Source organism: Sminthopsis crassicaudata, chromosome 2, assembly GCF_048593235.1.
Source record: "Sminthopsis crassicaudata isolate SCR6 chromosome 2, ASM4859323v1, whole genome shotgun sequence".
NCBI lineage: Eukaryota > Metazoa > Chordata > Mammalia > Dasyuromorphia > Dasyuridae > Sminthopsis > Sminthopsis crassicaudata.
This window is the reverse complement of record NC_133618.1, coordinates 252,981,235-253,001,455: the sequence shown is the minus strand read 5'-3', so window position 1 is coordinate 253,001,455 and position 20,221 is coordinate 252,981,235.

Below are 20,221 nucleotides of genomic sequence, written 5' to 3'. Positions count from 1 at the left end.
TCAGAGAAGGGATTTAAGAGGGTTTTCAAGGTCCTTCATTGTCTATTGCCTCCACTACTGCCGAACTACCTTCAGGGAAAGCCTGCACATCTTTTGCACCTCCTTATAGATTTTTGCATCTAAAAGAAGACCACATATTAGAGCTACAAGAGATCTCAAACGATATTTAGTCTAACAGCCTCAGTTTACTGCATGTCAGAGAAGTGTTTGCTTAAGGTCACACAGTGAGACAATAATAAAGCTTGAAACCAGGAAACATATTTCCTGTCTGTAGGGTTTTCCTTCATGTGTCACAATATTATCAAATCTAATCCCTCCTAAAATGTTTCGAAGAAGAGTCCTATCTTTTGAGTTACAGGGACAAAAAAGTCTTTAGACTTTTCAAATCTGAGGATCAAGTAAGTAGTCCAGCTAAACCACATTCTGCCTTTGAAAATTCATTTAATGTCTCTGCTTCTCAGTTTCTCCTTCTGTAAAAATATGGGGCTTGAAAGAGATGATCTTTGATGTTACTTACAACTCTTCTACATCCTTTGACAAAGAAGCAGTTCCATAAGGATATAAATAAATAACTAAGACTTTTATTGTTGTTCTACAGTGCTACTTGTAGTGTGGAAGGTACAATATTTCTAGACACCTTTTAATTTATGTGAGATACACACAACTCCACACAACTGTCCATCCTGATCTCCTCGCCAACATCCTTCCTCTTTACCCATGTTGTTCAATCATTTTCAGTCCTGTCCAACTTTTCATGACCCCTTTTGAAGTTTTCTTGGTAAAGATATTGGAATGATTTACCATTTCCCTTTCCAACGCATTTTGCAAATGAGGAAACTGAGGTAAACAGAGTAAAGTGACTTGCCCAGAATTGCACAACTAATAAGTGTCTGAGACTATGTTTGAAGCCAGGTCTTCCTGACTCTAAAGCTGGTGCTCTATCTACTCTGCCAGCTACCTGCCCTTGTGTTACCATCCATTCTGGAAAGGGGTGGGATAGCTGGCTCTATGGCTTCACTCACCATCCCTCTGACTTCTTGGACCAACCTAACTTCCCTGCACTGTATGTGTTGCTTTTTCTCTCCTGAATATTAGTTCTTTGAGGGTAGAGACTGTCTCACTGTTGTATTTGCATCCCAAGCACAGTGCTTGGCACATTGGTTGTTATTGTTCATTTTGGTCATGTCCTGACTCTTTGTGACCCCATTAGGCAAAAAATTGTAGTGGTTTGTCATTTACTTCTTCAGTTTCTTTTATAGATGAGGAAACTAAAGCAAACAGGATTATGTGACTTGCCTGGAGTCACACAGCTAGTAAGTGTCTGAGGTTGGATTTGAACTCAGATGTTCTGACTCCTGTGCTTTATCCAGTATAACACTCAGTTGCCCAACCTGGCACATAAAAAGTATGTAATAAATGCTTCTTATTCATGCATTCATTCATTCACTGGGGTACTCCAAAAGCTAAAATAGGAAGCCTCACAGGATAATGACTGAACTTAAGAATTAGGAGACTTAGCTTTGACATTTCCCATCTGTAACCATGAAAAGTTTATTTCATCTCTATGAGATTCAGCTTTTTCCATCTACAAAGTGAGGATAATAATAAATAAACTAGCTACTTTATAGATTCATTGTCAGGAAAATGCCTGGTAAACTTTAAAACACTATTGAAAAGTGAGTTGTGATTCTGTATAAGGTGATGGTTGTGAAAGGATTTGAAAGGTAGAAAGCAGTAAATAGATGGAAAGTGCCATGACTCTTATTTTCCTTATAATTACTTAGCAATTTGTATCAGCCAGGTTCAGGTGACCTTTATCCTCTAAAATTCATTGCCTTTTCCTTAGGTCATTCGATTCTTCTCTTCACCTTCAGAGGGGAAATCTACAATAAGAAAGGCTATTTCTAGATTTCAAAAAATGTGCTCTCTTGATACTTGACAAATCAGATCATATTCTCCTTCTTGTGCCAGTTGGACAAAGATTAATCGCACTTAATGTAGGACAAAGACTCAGCTGTGGAGTGGCTACATACCAGTGTGTGTGTGTGTGTGTGTGTGTGTGTGTGTGTGTATGCAGGGAGAGAGGTTGCAGTGGAAATATCATATGTCTCACTCCCTGACCCACAAATACCTGGATGGTAAGTAAATAATGCAGCCCTAATCCTAATAGTTACTTTTTGTAAATTTGTTCAGTGTCATTTAGACCAGGGCTTCTTAAACTTTTTTCATTGATGATCCTTTTTGCTGGAGACATTTTTACACAACCCTGGGTATAAATATATAAAATAAATTTATATAAAATAGCTATGCAAATCAAACATCTATTGATAATAAATCATAAAGAAATTTATTTTAAAACAATTCTTTTTATGCATATAATTTTGCCATTTATTAAGGACAAAAGCAAATTTGCATGCTAATGAGATCCATGGGTTTGTTTGTTTTTACATAAAGAATTAAATCTTGGCAGAATATTTGATACCTTTTACTGTTGCCAAATTTTTCATAACCCTCACATTATTATACATGACCCACAGTTTAAGAAGCTTTGATTTAGAAAATATGTCCAGACATGCGACTAGCCTGTTCATTTATCCTCTGGAAGTTATATTACCAAATAGATAAGGACTTGAACCCAGGAATTCCTAAGTTATCAAACTCATGATTATGGACACTTTTGGTGACGTTGGAAAGATTGTTCCCTTTGACTTTCTATGGCAGAAGGTCCATTTGCCTTCCGCAATGTGGAAATACCAAGCTGCCATAGCATGAGTCAGTGCACAGAGAAGACACTTAATAAATGTTAGCTGAATGAATGTAATGAAGTACAAAACACCAGAAAATTCATTTGTCCATTCTTTTAACATGGGTTTCTTGAGTGCTTCAATTCAGGCCTTAATATATGGGCCCTTTTAGTCAAATTAAAGAAAAGAGAAAGTATAAGTGAAATCAAAGCCAAAAAATGCTCTAAGAGCTCAGGGAGATAAACATTTTTTATAAAACTTATCAACAAATATTTTCTTCTATAAATGACATTGGATATTAGACAGATATAATTATGTAGTAAAGATAGTTCAAGGACAATGAAGAGCCTAAGTTAAAATTCACTAAAATTTGAAAAAAAAAATTAAGCCCCAACTATTTACAGGGGCCTGGTCTTTAGTTAAAGTGTAGGATATTTGACCTTTTAAACAAGGCTTTTAAGGTAAGCATGAATCAGATCATGGAGGGTTTTGAATGGTGGGAATTTATTCAGTAGAAATTGAAAACTCAAGTGCATTATGTTTGCCCTTGGACAAATCATTTAGCTTCTATGAAATTTATCTGCAAAATGAGAGAAAATCACCATTGGACCCTAGGTCATTAATCAAGAGAATCATGTATAATCATAAGAGGTTATCATAAAAATGCTTTTGGTATGTGACTCTACCCAGAATAATTTTGACAGTGCTGATTGATATCTGGTCCATTTTATACCCTGCTTCTACTCCCTTCCATTCAATAAACTCAGGTTAAAAAGATATCCGATATTACGGGTTCATTTCTATTCTAAATAAGGAATTTCATTTAATCTTCCTCTATCCACCAAAACACACACACACACACACACACACACACACACACACACACACACACACAAAAAAAAAATTCTTTGAATGCTACTTTCCTTTCCTTTCTGGAATATGTCAAGTAATCCTTCTTTTTTAAAGTTCCCACTCTCCCTCATAAACTGTACAATCTATACAATTCACAATAATAACAAAAAGAAGGATTAGGTTTCTCTTTGATATGTTGTTTTCTTGCTGAGCTGATATTTTTCCTTTGGTCAAGATGTCCATCCTGAATAGATTACACCATAGTCAAGTGAGGCTTAACAGCTCTGTCAAATTCTTTATCTTTTCTCCTGAAGAGGCTGAATTCTTCAAACCTTCAAGCTAGCTCCAATTGATAAATGGTCAAAGGATATAAACAATTTTCTTTTTTATTAAATCTTTTTATTTTTCTAAACATATACATGGACAATTCTTCAACATTAGCCCTTGCAAAACCTTGTGTTCCAATTTCCCCCCTTTCCCTCATGCCCTCTCCTAGATGGCAAGTAGTCCAATATATGTTAAACATGGTAGAAATATATGTTGAATCCAATATATGCATACATATTTATGCAATTATTGTGCTGCACAAGAAAAATCAAATTAAACAAGTAGAAAAAGAGAAGCAAAATAAAATGCAAGCAAACAACAACAAAAAAGAGTTAAAATGCTATGTTGTGAACCACATTCAGTTCCCACAGTCCTCTGGGTGTAGATGGTTCTCTTCATCACTGAACAATTGGAACTGGTTTGAATCATCTCATTGTTGAAGAGAGCCATGTCCATCAGAATTGATCATCACATAAGGATAACTATACATCTCTCAGATTGGCTAAGATGACAGGAAAAGATAATGATGAATGTTGGAGAGGATGTGGGAAAATTGGAACATTAAAACATTGTTGGTGGAACTGAATGGTTGAATGGATCCAACCATTCTGGAGAGCAGTTTGGAACTATGCCCCCAAAATTATCAAACTGTGCATACTCTTTGATCCAGCAGTGTTGCTACTGGGTATCCCAAAGAGATCTTAAAGGAGGGAAAGGGACCCACCCGTGCAAAAATGTTTGTGGCAGCCCTCTTTGTAGTGGCTAGAAACTGGAAACTGGATGGATGCCCATCAATTGGAGAATGGCTGAATAAGTTATGGAATATTATTGTTCTATAAGAAATGTTCAGGAGGATGATTTCAAAGAGGCCTGGAGAGATTTACATGAACTGATACTAAGTTAAATGAGCAAAACCAGGATATCATTGTACACGGCAACAAGAAGATTGTACAATGATTAATTCTGAACAATGAGATGATTTAAATCAGTTCCAATTGTTCAGTAATGAAGAGAGTCAGCTACATCCAGAGAGAGGACTGTGGGAACTGAATGTAGTTGACAACATAGAATTTTTACTCTTTTTGTTGTTGTTTGCTTGCATTTTATTTTGCTTCTCTCTTTTTTTTTTTTTTACTGGTTTGATTTAATTTTTCTTGTGCAGCACGGTAATTGTTTAAATATGTATGCATATATTGGATTTAACATATATTTCTACCATGTTTAACATATATTAGACTACTTGCCATCTAAGGGAGGGCATGGGAAAAGGGGAAAAATTGGAACACAAGGTTTTGCAAGAGCTATTGTTGAAGAATTGCCCATATACCGTGTTTCCCCGATAATAAGACACTGTCTTATTATTTTTTTGGGACTAAAAAACACCAGAGGGCTTATTTTCAGGGGAGGGCTTATTTTATCCTCCATCATGCCCCTTTTATCCTCCATCATGCCCATTTTAGCCTCCATCATGCCCCTTTTATCCTCCATCATGCCCATTTTAGCCTCCATCATGCCCCTTTTAGCCTCCATCATGCCCCCTGAGTGCTTATTTTATTCTCCATCGCTTACTGAACTTACCGAGTTTTTAGATGGTCCTGTCTCAGCTCTACTCCGCGGCGCTGCTCTCAGTAGCGCCAGCAAGCAAATCACCAGGGAAGAAGAGGATGACGCGCTCACTGCTGCAGCTCTGATTGGATGCAGCTCGGAGCGCGACGTGCGTTTCACCCGGGAGGGGAGGGCGGCGCTGCTTACTGAAGGTACCCCTACGCAGCATATAGCGCAGGGGATCACCATGATGACCGTTTTCATAGTAAGTTTGATAGGGCTTATTTTCGGGGGAGGGCTTATTTTAGCGGAATATTAAAGAGTATGTGGGTGTCTTATTTTCAGGATAGGTCTTATTATCGGGGAAACACAGTATATGTTTTAAAAAAATAAAAAGTTTTAATTTTTAAAAAGAGGCTGAATTCCTTGCTCCTTACTCATATATAGGCTTTAGCATCTTTCTTGGGTCATTTTCCCCTTTAAGACCATCTTTTTTCATTAATGCCTTATTGATGGAGTTATATTGATGGAGCCATTGTGGAGAGCAATCTGAAACTATGATCAAAATGCTACAACTGTTTCTAACTTTGATGTAGCAATACCACTATTAGGTCTATTTCCCAAAGAGATAAAAAGATAGGGAAGGACCTATTTATACAAAAGTATTTATAGTAACTCTTTTTGTAATGATAAAGAATTAGAAATTGAGGGAATGCTCATCAGTTGGAGAATGGCTGAAGAAGTTGTGATATATTATTGAAATGGAATATTGTTGTGCTATAAGAAATGATGACCACGCAGATTAAAAAAAAAACCTGGAAAAACTGATGCCAAGTGAAATGAGAAGAACCAGGAAATCATTGTATACAATAACAGCAACACTCTATGATGTTCAACTGTGAATAACTTAGCTATTTTCAGCAATACAATAATCCAAGTCAATTCCAACTGACTCATAAAGAAAATGTCCACTTTTTGAGAAAGAACTAATAGAGTCTGAATATACATGTAAGCATACTATTTTTCATTTTCTGTACTTTTTGGTGTTTTCCCCTTTGGATCTGTGTCTTCTTTTACAACAGTATGATAATGTCTTTTACAACAATATGATAATATATTTTGTATGACTGATGTATATAACCTTATATTAATTAATTATATGTATATAACCTTATTATATGTATATAACCTTAATTATATGTATATAACCTTATATTAATTGCTTATTGTCTCAAGGAGTGGGAGGGGAGAGAGGGAGAGAGAAAATTTGGAATTCAAAAATTTTTAAATGGAACATTACAAATTGTCTTTATATATAACCGGGGGAAAATAAAATATTATTTTTAAAGACTGTCCTTTTTACATATTAATCTGTGGCCAGATAGTATATACGGTTCTCTAAACAGGCTGTCTGAATGCACAAGTTCCTCTTCCAGCCTACTTGAGCTCAATATTTCTCTTTTAAAGGTCAAGCCCAAGGTCTATATCAAATTGTAAACTTTGATTCCTGAGGTGCCAACTCACAGAATCCTCATGTCTTCCACAAATTTGATGATGAGAACTTGAATAAGTCCTTGAGGGGGAAAAAAACTTCATCAGTGGGACAATGAGGACCCAAAACATGGGAAATTCCCATCTTATCAGAAGATAGTAGGAAAGAGAATGGACTTACCAAACTCCTCTTGATACACTCAGGCATCAGTGAGCTGATAATTTTTTAACAACCACCTCCCCAGGGGGAAAAATGTAAGCATTATCCAAATTTTCTCCATCACTTTCTTAAATCTAGGCAAGCAACAACAATCAAAACAATTTTAGCATAAGCTGATTTCCAAGGTAAAATAATATAAAACATAAAAATAATAGAAGGAGGAGGAACAGAAAGAAAAGGAGGAGGAAAAGAACAAGAACAAGAAGGAAGAAGAAGAAGAAGGAGGAGGAGGAGGAGAAGAAGGAGGGGGAAGAAGAAGGGAAGGAAGAAGAGAAGGGAAGGAGGAGGGAAGAAGAGAGGAAGAAGGAAGAGGGGGGAGGAGGAGGGGGAGGGAGGAGGAAGAAGAAAAGGAAAAGGAAAAGGAAAAGGAAAAGGAAAAGGAAGAGAAGGTAATAGTAATTAGAAGAGCAGCATTATCACTTTAAAATTTGCAAAAAACACTTTTAAAATATTTCATTTTACCTTCACAACAATCCTGAGAGGTAGATGCTCTTATTATCATTTTTACAAATGAAGAAACTGAGGCAGAGGCTAAGTGACTTGCTCAGGTCATAAAGCTACTAAGTATATATCTCCAGTTTGAAATTAGTCTTTCTAACTCCAAGTCTAGATCTCCATCTAATGTGATTATCAGCTAATATTTTCATTTTCATGGAAAGGTACTTTCTGGTCCCCTACTTACCCTTTGAGTCATTAACTTTCATCATACAAGTAAAGAAGATTCTAGGAACTGTATGATTTTCATGAAGGTTTGCAGTGGTTAGAAAGAAAACTTGCAGTATATAGATGTAAGTAAGGAACAGAGAGAACAGATCCTCATTTGGTACATATGAATTTACAAGACTACCTACACTCTCATTAATGTATAATTACATGGTAATAACAACTCCATATTTGTACAGTAGCTACATATCCTATGGATTACCTTATGATTTTACTCAAAGTTAGCATGTGAATCAGCATATAATTACCCGGCATAATTGTTCAATCTCGTAGTAGCACTTTAATTTGCAAAGCAAAAACAACCATGTGATCACTCTGCAATTACATGATAGTTACTAATCAATTACATCCACAGAGTTTGCCATGTATTTACAGAATGGTTAATGGCTATTTACACCTTGCCAAGTAAAATGTTATCTAGTTCCCCTGCAGACAATTACAAGTCCCACTGTCACCTTCCCAGCTGGGAGAATAATGTCATCTGCCCTGAATTCTAGTGTCTCCATGTCATTGCTCAATAAGATTAAGATGAAAGTGTGATGGACTCTTGACATTATCTTTCTAGCAAGAGTTTGTTGCTGACTTTATGGCATCCCAATATTTGCAGCCACATTGGTCCCTTTGGTTCTGGATTAAAAAAAATGAGTCTATTATTGGAGTGGTGGGAGCAAAGCCCAATTCCTTCCAGAAGTCTGACTCTGAAAACAAAAGTTTCAATGGAAGAATTAAGGCTGGAAAATGAACAAACAAAAGAAAAAGAAACAATAAAGGAAGATCAAGGATCCAAGGATGCCAAAGACATAAATGCAGAAGGAAAAATTCCAAATAGTTGTAATTGCTCACATAATAATAATCACTAGCATTTAAATACAGCTTTAAGGTTTACAAGGTACTTTACAAATATTGTCTCATTCTATATTTCAAGCAAAAACTCAAACAGAATCTTAGCTTTGTCACAAGGTTTACTATAATTCCTAGAAGAAATAAAGTAAGTTTTAATTTTTTAAATAAATGAAAACACTAGATGAAATATTTAAAAGGAGAGCTCTGGAAATAAGAGCTTTAAATAGAGTTCTTAATCTGGGAAATGGTCATTTGTTTTTTAAAAAGCTATTTTGATAAATGAATTTCAGTATGATACACACACACACACATATACATATATATATATATATCCTTTGTAATTCTTTTTTTATTTATGCATTTTAAAATGGTGTTCTAAGAAAGGATCCCTAGGCTTCGCCAGGCTTCCAAGAGTCAATAATATAAAAAGAGCAAGAACTAAATGAAAAATTAAAGGAGAATAAATAGCTTAGTACAAAAACCTTACTTAAGTAACAGACCACCTAAAACTTAGAATGTACCAAAGAAAAAGTGATGACTTCAAGAAATAGTGAGAACAAAATCAAAAGCAACAAAAAATAGGAAAAAATCCAAGTTATCTCCTATCATAAATAACTGATCTAGAACATAGGCAAAATAATATATACATAATAAGTATGCCTAAAAACTACATGCATAAGGAACCTGATATAACACTTTAAAATATTAATGAAAGTTGTTCAAACCCATTTGAACCAAAGGAACAAAGTTATAATAAAAGAATCTTCCAGTAATCTCCTAAAAAAAATTTTCAAAATGAAAACTTCCCAAAAGGTCATGACAATATCCAAAGGGTTTACATTAAAAAACAAAACAAAACCCCAAACCTGTAAACTAACAAGAAAAAAAAAAGAATTCAAACACTATGGAGCCACAGTCAGGATCATACAAAATCTGGAAGCTATTACATTAAAGAAGAGTGGATATTAGAAAAAATTACATTCCAGAAAGGCAAAAACATAAAGGTTAACAATAAAAATAATTTACTTGGAAAAAATTGAGTATATTTTTATTAAAGAAATAATAAACTTTTAAGTAGTCCTGATGGGAAAAACAGCAATTAATAATGGGTATTTTTAAATGCAAAAACAAAATTGAAGAGAAAATTTAAAAACTTAATATATTTGGTCATTTGGAATAGACTGATTATGAATTGTTTACATTCTAATTGGGGGCAAGGAGAGAAGGTGAAGAAAAACATATTCTCTCAAAAGTTTAATATCTTCAGTGGGGATAGAAGGAGTTATATAGGACAGAGATGCTAGAAGAAAGATTATATTTATATGATATTATGAAAATGAAAAAGGTAGAAAAAGAATATACCAGCAAAATATTCTGAGTGTTTATAAAATAATTATTTATCATCTATGTTTATATTTACCTTCATATATTAATTAATTTTTATTCCTTTATTCAAGCTTTAAGCCTCTAACTCTCCTTGGCATATATTAAAAGCTTTTACATTTATGGAATCCAAATGTTATTTTGATAGCAAAAGAGAAAGATCTTATATGATGAAGATGTTTAATTTATTTTTCAATAGAACCATGGCATAGAGCTTGTTATCATTCATGTAGATCAAGTAATTAATAAGATGTTTTGGTTCTATTCCTTTTTCAATTTGGAAACAATATGACAAATGTGTATTGTCTTTTAGGAGAGATGACAGTGGATTTAAGGTTAGGAATAATCATAATGGGCTTAAACAGTCTCTGAAAAAAATACCATGTTTAATGTAAATTGTTTTTGACATTATTTTATCAAAAACATCATGTTTTAAATAATGATAAGGACTCAATCTGTGATTTTAATGGTATAGAGAACTCCCAGATAAGAAAACTTGCTTTAATTTTAACTAGTCATTGATCTCCAATTTTTTCACTCCTCAATTCCCCCAGGCCATCATCCTCTCCTCTTTTTCTTCTCTTCTCCATAAGTCATTCTCTTCTCTTTTCCCTATCTTGACTATTTGTTGAACCAATTCAACTCTATACTCATATATCAGGTTTAGAATGTCTATACTGCTAAATGAAAGTAGAGAAAATCACTCGACCATTCTAAGTAGGCCCACTACAAATTTGCTACACAACTTCCACTGAACCCTCACTGTTGCTAAACAATCTTTCAACTCACTCCCCCAACTCTCCAAATCCCTCCTCAAACCTCTCATGGTTCACATTCTCTTAGCTGAGAACCTTGTCACAGAAATAATTTTACAAAAAAAAAATTTAGGCTATTTACCAAAAGTTCCTTCTTATCTCCTCTTCTTCTTCTATCACTTAGATTCCTTGTGCCACTATCTCCTTCTTCACCCCTCTCTCATGTGATGAAGTATCCTTACTCCTTACCAAGACTAACCTCTTTACCTATTCAAATGATTTCACTTCATCCCATATCCTTTAACTGAGTGAGCCTTCTGTTATCACCACTTGATCAATTTCTTTGATTCTTTCCCTTCTACCTACATTCTGAAAATACCCTTATTTGATCCTTTCATCTCTATTGACTATCTTCCTATATCTCTTTTGCCATTTGTAACTAAACTCCCTGAAAAAGCCCTCTACATTATATGCCTCCACTTTCTCTCCTCTTACTTTTTTCTTAACTCCTTACAATCTGGCTTTCAATGTTATCATTTCACTAAAATGGCATTTTTTTCCAAAATTACTAATCACCTTAGTTGCTATCTCCAATGTCGTTTTCTCTTTCTTCATTCTTATTCACCTCTCTGTAGTCTCTGGCATTGTTGAACATACCATCCACCTTGACATTCTCTTCAGGACACCACAGTCTCTTGGTTCTCCTCCTACCTATCTGCTGGCTCCCTCTCTGCCTCTTTTGCTGGATTTTCTTCCAGATCACATCCTCTAGCTGTAGAGGTCCCTCAGGATTCTCTTCTTCTCTTATCCCTCTATATTATTTCATTGGTGATCTTATCAGCTTCCACGGAATTATTTATCATCTGTATGCTGATGATTCTCAGTTCCACCTCTCCAGTCCCAAACTCTCTAGACTTCTAATATTGCATCTTCAATTCTCTTTCAGACATATCTGAACTGAATGTCTAGTTGATGTCATAAACTCAGCATGTCCAAAAGTGAACTAATCTTTCCTCTTCAACCCTTTTCTCACTGTACTTTCCCTATGATTGGAAAGAGCATAACATCCCTCTTAGTCCCTCACGTTCATGACCTAAGAACCATCCTCCGCTCCTGAGTATCTCTCCTGCCTTTCTTCTCTCCTCCCCATCCATGTCTAAGCTGTTGCCAAGGCTTGTCTGCTCTCATTTAGATCCCCTTCTCTCCTCTGACACTTCCACCACTCTAACAAAGGCCTCAATGCCTCACAACTTTATTTTCCTACCTCAAACCTCTCCTTGTTTCAAACTATTCTTAATTCAGCCCCTAATGTGGTTTTCTTAAAACACAGATTTGACCATATTATCCTCCAACTCCTTAAATCCCAATGGCTCCCTATCACCTTCAGGATCCAATATAAAATCCTCTACTTGACATTCAAAGTGCTTTCCAGTCTTCTTACACCTTACTTCTTAACATATATACTTCACTTGAGTGAAACTGGTCTCTTTGCTGTTCCATGAGCAAAACACTCTATCTCTCAGCTTCTGGGATTTTTTCTCCCTCATGCCTTATGAATGCTCTCCCTCCTTATCTCTGCCTCCTGCCTTCCCTAGTTTCCTCCCAGGAATTTTCTCAATCCCTTTTAATTCTAATGCCTTTTTTTCTATTAATTATTTTTTTATTTATCCCATATATGAACTGTTTGTATATATTTGTTTGTTTGTCTTTTCCCTTATTAGGTTGTGCATTCCTCAAAGGTGGGGACTATTTTGATTCTTTTTGTATCCTCCATACTTTGCACTATACCTGACACTTTAATAGTAGATACTTAAATGCTTTTTGATTGACTGATTACTTACAAATGCAAGCTGGCACTTTCTCTGCTTATCTATAATTTTAGAAAGTTGCCAAGATCATTTAAATGACTTAGCAAGGATCACATGGTCAATATTTAGAAGTACAATCTGAACCCTGTTTCCTTGGCTCTGAGGCTATTTCCCAATCTTTCCATCAAATCTTTCCATGTTTTAAATAAAGAACAATTTTTCATGTTGATATAAAATACGCTAGCATTCTCACTCCTCTTGGGTCTAATTTGGGCCTAATATTTACAGTACAAGAAAAAAACTACAAGGATAAAACAGAGTCAAAGGTGGTATATAATAATAAATAGGGGTAATTTTAAAGTGGTCTCAGGCAGCTTGCTTAAATATTGTTACAATCCCAGAATTTTGTGCCACACTCTTTTTGTTCCTCTTTTGCTTATTCTAAGATGTTTATGATTTTTTTCAAATTTTGAGATACAATTTCAGACTTTAGGTAAAGCATATAAAGACAGGATTGTCCGACATTTGGAGGGTCTGATACCTTTTGGTAGTGGATATGTAACATTTTCTTCACTTCTTCACTTCCATCCTGCCACTCAGGCAGAAAGAGAGACCATGTCCTGAGAGACTTAAATCTTTAATCTATGAAACTCACCCCCAGAGACCTAAGCTGTCCTGACTGGTAAGTGCTTCCCACGGTTTGTTAAAAGCTAGCCAGGCACATCCAGGCTACATTTTATATTGCAACTATCTTCTCTCTTACCATTTCTCCATAATTGTACATTACAGATCTAGAACCTTAATCAGACAAAAATTTCAATTGCTATTTAGAAAGGATCTGTCAGGGGCAGCTAGGTGGCACAGTAGATAGAGCACCAGCCCTGAAGTCAGGAAGACCCGAATTCAAATGTGATTTCAGACACTTAACACTTCCTAGCTGTGTGACCCTGGGCAAGTCTTCACACACACACAAACACACACAAACACACACACACACACACACACACACAAACACACACACATACACACACATTGCCTTCACAAAAAGAAAAAAAGGGAAAGGAAAGGACCTGTCAATCAATTCTCTTATGACTTTATTCATTATTCTTGTGATTTTCAAATCAAATACTGGCCAACAGTCCATATGTGTCTACTTGTGTTTTTAGAAGGTAAGCTCTTTAAGGTAAGAGACCGTATTGTTTTTGTGATTGTATTCCAAGTAACAAGTACAGTTCTTGGTACGGGGCAAATACTCCATAAATTCTTTTATTCATTCTATTAAGCAAGAGAAAACATAGTTTATTCCTGAGAGAAAGCTGACATGATGCTTTACTACTAGCAAATTCATGTCCTAGCAACTAGATGAGACACTGGGTTAGAGCCTTAGGACTGGAATCAGAAAGACCTGAATTCAACTTGGAACTCATACAGCTAGGTGACCTCAGGCAAGTCACTTAGCTCAATTGTAAAGTAGGATTTAATAATAACATCTACCTCTCTGGGTTGTGGAGATAATAACTGTAAAGCGCTTAATACGGTACCTGGCATATACTAGACTTTATATAAATGTTAATGTTTTATTACTACTATTATGAAGTATATGGCAGTAAATATGTATTTTGCCTGCCCTCATTACCTTCCTATTTTGTCAAGAAACTAGGGTTTTATGACATTCTTTGACATAACTATATTCCTTATATTAACTAACATTGCATAAGTTTTCTTTTCTTCTTTAATCCAATTTATATATTTGGCTTGTGGGACTTCTTACAATCAGATAGTTTGTCAGTGATTTTCTGCATTCTCTTTTTTCTTGGGTTCTCACTTCTCCAAAGTCCTTGCTTTTCAAGAAGTAAAATTTGGGTAGGTTGTTAAATTGCTTGTTTTCTTCTTCTTTGTGCTGTTTTGGCTAGTATTTTCTTTACTTTTTAAATTTTATTTTCAATTTCTAATTAAGGGAATCTACAATTTCTGATATAATATTGCTTTCCAGATTATTTTCCACATTGAAAAAATATGTCTTTAACTAAAGAGGCACTGGAATTTTCGATTACATCTGTGCTGATTAAATATTGATGTAATCTTAAAATGAATTTCTTTTTAAAAAAAATAAATTTTATTTTTGTATTTTAATTTATTGACATCACCATAGCTTCTCCGAGTATCTCTCTCCCACCCTTACCAGTCACAAATAGTCCTGTCACAAATAGTATTTTAAGGACCAAAAAGGAAAAAAAAAGCAAAAAGCAAAAAAAAAACCAACTCAGCATAACATTAATATATTGGAAAATCCTGAAAATATGTGTAATACACAGCATTTGTAGACCTGTTAGCTCTGCAAAGTGGTAAGAGTGAAGAATCATATCTCTCCTTTTGAGCCATGCTTGTTTTTTTTACCATATTGTATTATGCACTTTGTGTGTGTGTGTGTGTGTGTATATGAGTGAGTGTGTGTGTGTGTGTGTGTGTGTGTGTGTGTGTGTAGCTATTCTTTTCATTCTGTGGATTTTTAATAGCTCTCTCAAATCCTTTCTGCCAAAATGCTATTTAGTACTTATCCTTCTGGGTATTCTTGGCTCCATCTTTCATCCCATAATTCTTATCAATAAGTCAAATCAACATTTATTAAATGCTTATTATGAATTTTACAATATATCCGAATTAAGAATCTAAGTAAAAACAGTTCCTGACTTCAAGGAATTGACAATCTAGTGGAAGAGATAACATATAAACAGTTATGTACAAACACATGTACAAGATAAAGTGAAGATAATCTCAGAGGGAAGGAACTAGAATTAAAAGGGACTAGAAAAGTCTTCTTCCAGAAAGTAATATTTTAGATGAGACTTGAAGGAAATCAAAGAAGTTGTCTTACTAGGAGGTCAATGGCCACCATATATACTATATGCAAGTCCTATTTTTTTTCTATTTAACATCTATCTAGCATTCAATAAAGTGAAAGCATTTTATATTTTTAAAATTTCTGTTTTAATGTATGGTAGTTGAATGACTATATATTACTTTAATCATTACTATATTAGTTCAATTCATGCTGTCAAATTTTAAAAGAGCTTTTCAAAATCTCAGTCTAAGTAGAGCTATCTCCTTTTTAAGATCATATAAGATATAGATATTGTTTTTGTTTTAAAACAGTATTTCTGGAGTTTTTACTGAATATCTGTTTTTAATTCCCTCAGATTTTTCAACTGTTTCCTCTTAATATTTTAGTAATTTCTTAATTTCATCTCTTATTTTTATTTATGATCAGCCATCTCTTGTTAAAAATGATGATAGCAAAGAATTGGAAAAGGAATGGATCAATTGAGGAATGGCTGAACAAGTGGTACATGAAGATAATGAAATGTCTATATCTACATAGATATAGAAATGTCTATATCTATATAGATATAGAAATGTCTATATCTATAGAACAGTAGTTCTATAAAAATTTATGAACAAGCTGATTATAGAAAGGTTTGGAAAGATTTACATGAACTGATGCTGAGTGAAGCAAGCAGAACCAAGAATACATTGTACACAATAACAGTAAGAATGTGCAATGATCAACTATTAAAGATTTGGTTCTTCTCAGCAGGTCAGTGATCCAAAGCAATCCCAAAAGATTTTGGACAGAAAATGCCATCTGCATCCAAAACAAAATTAAGGAAACTGAATGTAAATCAACACATACTATGTTAACTCCTTTTTTCTGCATTTTTATCTCTCCCATGGTTTATCCCTTTTGCTCTGATTTTTCTTTCCTAACATAATTCATAAAACAATGTACATTAAAAATAAACTAAAAAATGTTGAGTGACAAGTTGAGGGTACCATTGTGAAAGTTGTTTCTGATTTTATTATGATATTGTACTAGTATATAATGAAAATTTTCATTTATCCAGTCCATTTCATTCACACTCATAGATTGCCACTTTGGTGATCAGAGCCATTTTGGCAGAAGAATTCATAGCTGGACAGGTTATAATTCTTTTAATTCATTCCAGTTCATACTGTTTTCTTGTGGAACTAGAACATGAGGGAACTGCATTCACTCAGTAAGCTAATGATTACAGAGATTTCAAGTAGGATTAGTTTGCAATCTTATGATACCCTATCTATTTCTTTTACCCTTATGAGTCCTTAACCTTCTGACTTTATTGCATCTCACGAAGCATGTACTAACAAAATCAGCATTACCTTGGATCCAATTTGGCAGCATCTCCAGGTTTAATGCAAGGTGTTGACTGTAATTGACAAACAAAATCAAGAAACATTTATTAAGTACTTACTAAGCGTTGTGCTAAACTACTGTGATGGTGTTAGGGTACATAAGTTCTCCCAAGCAGCTTGCCCTGGTTAATTTTGCCAAAATGAGGGAAGAGAGGTTACCATGGATTATGAATTATTACTTTAATGGTGTTATTATTATAGCTATTGTTATAATTACAATCAATATTTCTTCCTGCCCCTAAATTTAGCCCTGACTTCTGCCACGTAAGTCTTTCTCTAATGGAGATTCAAGAACTTATTCCTCCATCCCTCCATGACATCCAAATCCAAGCCTTCCACTTTAAGTCAACCATTTTTAATAATCATTTTCCAGAACACTTACAAAGACTCACATAATTAACATTTTTCCTCTTTTCCTTTCTTTTCTTCTAAGAAAACTTTCAGCTTGGAAAATAGGGGTAGATGGGAGGATTGTGGCTTTAGCAGCTGCCAGTTTCTCACTAGGAAACCCTGGGCTTTGGTATTGTCTGGAGGTGGAGCACATTCAGTTTTGATTTAGAAAATTGATTTTCTGACTGACTCAGGCACAGAGTGGAGTCCTTCTTCCATAAACATGGCATTGTTGTTTGGTTACAAGACTTGGTCCATTTTGCTATAGCACTTTAACATTTATTAAATTATATCCCCCAAAGAAACATGAAGAACTACTATGTGTTAGGGACTTTCCAGTTTCCTCTTCTCCTCCCCTATGTCCTCCCCTCTCCCTCATCTTGCAAATATTTTGGAAGTAGGAAGATTTACAGGCTATCAAAAATTCCTCCCTACTTAACCAATGGATAAGCATTCATTAAGCACTGAGAATCCAAAGAATATTTAATTCAATAAGCATTTATTCACCACCTACTCTATTGGAAGACACATGGTATAATAGAGAACTGGATTTAGAATCAGATGTGAACTCAGTTCCAGTTCAACTACTTACCACCTATATAACTTTGGGAAAGTCACACCTACCTTTCTGAGCCTTACTTTTCAGATCTATAAAATAAGGTTAAACTAGATGATAGGTATTAGGATTCCTAACAGCTTTTAACTTATGATGCTACTAATGGGTAGCATTGGCTGCCTTAGGTGCTGAGGATAAATAAAAACAAAACAAAACAAAACAAAAAATAATCTTTGTTCTCAAGAAGATAATATGCTTCTGTAACTTCTTGTTTTTTTTAATTTTCTTTTTTTAAAAACATGTAATTATTTTCAGTTCCAAATTCTCTCTCTCCTTTTACCTCTTCCCCAACTCATGCAGAAAGCAAGAAACATGATACCCATTATATATATATATATATATATATATATATATATATATATATATATATATATGAAATTATACAAAACATATTTCTTCATTAGCCATATTTTGGGGGAGGAGAGGAAAAAACAAAGAAAAAAATTTTAAATATGCAGTCTGAATCTAACAGTTCTCTTTAGGTGGATAGCATTTTTCATCATGAGTCTTAAAATTTTGGTGGATAATTTTATTGATCAGAGTTGTTAAGTCTTTCACACTTGATTATAGGTACTGTTATTATTCTAGATGTTGCTATTACTGTGCTCATTATTCTCCTGGTTCTATTCAATTTCCTTTGCATCAGTTCATACTATATTCCCAGATTTTTTCTGAAGTCATTCCTTTCATCATTTCTTATACCACAATAGTATTTAGTCATATTTATATACCACAATTTGTTCATCCACTGCCCATCTGATAAGCATATGAGTCTCTTTGATTGATGTCCTTTGGGTGTAGACATAGTAGCAGTTTTTTCTAACCTCCTAATAAAAGCTATCTTAGAGAAAAATAGGCACATTTAACCTCCATGTCAAATATTTGAGACTAGCAAGGTAGAGGACTACAAGAAAGTCAAGATTGCTCTTTCGTGCATTCGTTTATCCTTGTTCCAGATCAGAACTTCTGAAACTTGCTTCTGAAAGCAAGATTTCCAAGGCATTCCTCAGACTTAAGTTCATTTTCAGTATTCTTCTATGATTCTGAGGATCAAGAATAGCAAAAACACATACGGGAGTTTTCAGTGGCAAATCAGATGGAAAGGTCTGATGGTGCTTAAGATTGATTTTGAAAGACCTGTGCTGACTGAAGTCTCAGCTATCAATTGGTCACTCCCATCAGAAGACATTACCTGACCATTAGGTAGGGTCACAAGTCTCTTTCTCTCCTCAAAATCTTTGCCTCTCCAATAAAACAAAACAGTGGGGGCAGACAATTTTCCAGCAGAATTGGGGGCATCTGGCTTGTAGGAGCAGGAAAATAAATAGCCAGAAGGTTAGGGGCTAACATAGGCTCTCTCAAGATTCTCTGTGCTTCTTGTCCTAAATAGAAAGATGTCAGAATATTGGCACATGATGGGTGCCTTTGAAAGTATGGAGTTAAGAGGGTGGCATTTTACACACATCTCTCCAGCAGGGTTGATTTCAGCTAAAGACATCCTGATCAATTGAGATCTGTCTCTCCCTCACATTTCAGACCTGGAGGCAGAAAGGAAATTTGGCTCCTTGATGGATTTTTTTTCTTTTTCTTTTTCTTTTTTTGATATTTTTTTAGCTTTTTGTTTGTTGCTTCAGTTCACAGAACTGAACTGAAGAATTCTAAAGCCAGAAATAAAGTTAAGATCATCTAGTGCAACCCTTTTATTTGAAGGTGAAAAATTGAGAGGCTTCAGTACTCAGCTATGATAGGATCAAGACTCAAACTCAGGTACCTTGATTCTGTCACACAAAAGAATGTAAGCTTTTACAGGGTAAAGGTTACTTCTTTTGTTTTTCTTTGTACCCTAATACTTAAATCAGCATCTAGTACATAGTAGGCACTTAAGAAATATATGTTAATTGAGTGATTAGTTTTGTATTTGTTTCTCTAATAGAATGTAAACATTGCTTGGGCCAGGAACAGCTCATTTTTGTCTTTGTATCCCCATCACCTGGTAAAGACCTTGATGTCTAATAAATGCTTTTTTATTGAATGACTGATTAAAGTCTTATGCTGGTTCCCTGTACAATTTCTGATGTATCTGTTCCAGCTCCAGCACTATTTGCCCCAATAAGTTTCTTTTGCATGGCTTTATCTTCCTTCCCCAAATCTGGTTCACCAGCAGAACAGAACTCTTCCTGGCCAATAAGTACTTACTATGGAAAGAAAGAAGATTTTTACCATTCACCCCAAAGGAATAGGAAGCCTAGTATTCTCCTCTCCTGCCTTTACAGAAAAGCAAATTTTCAAGACCT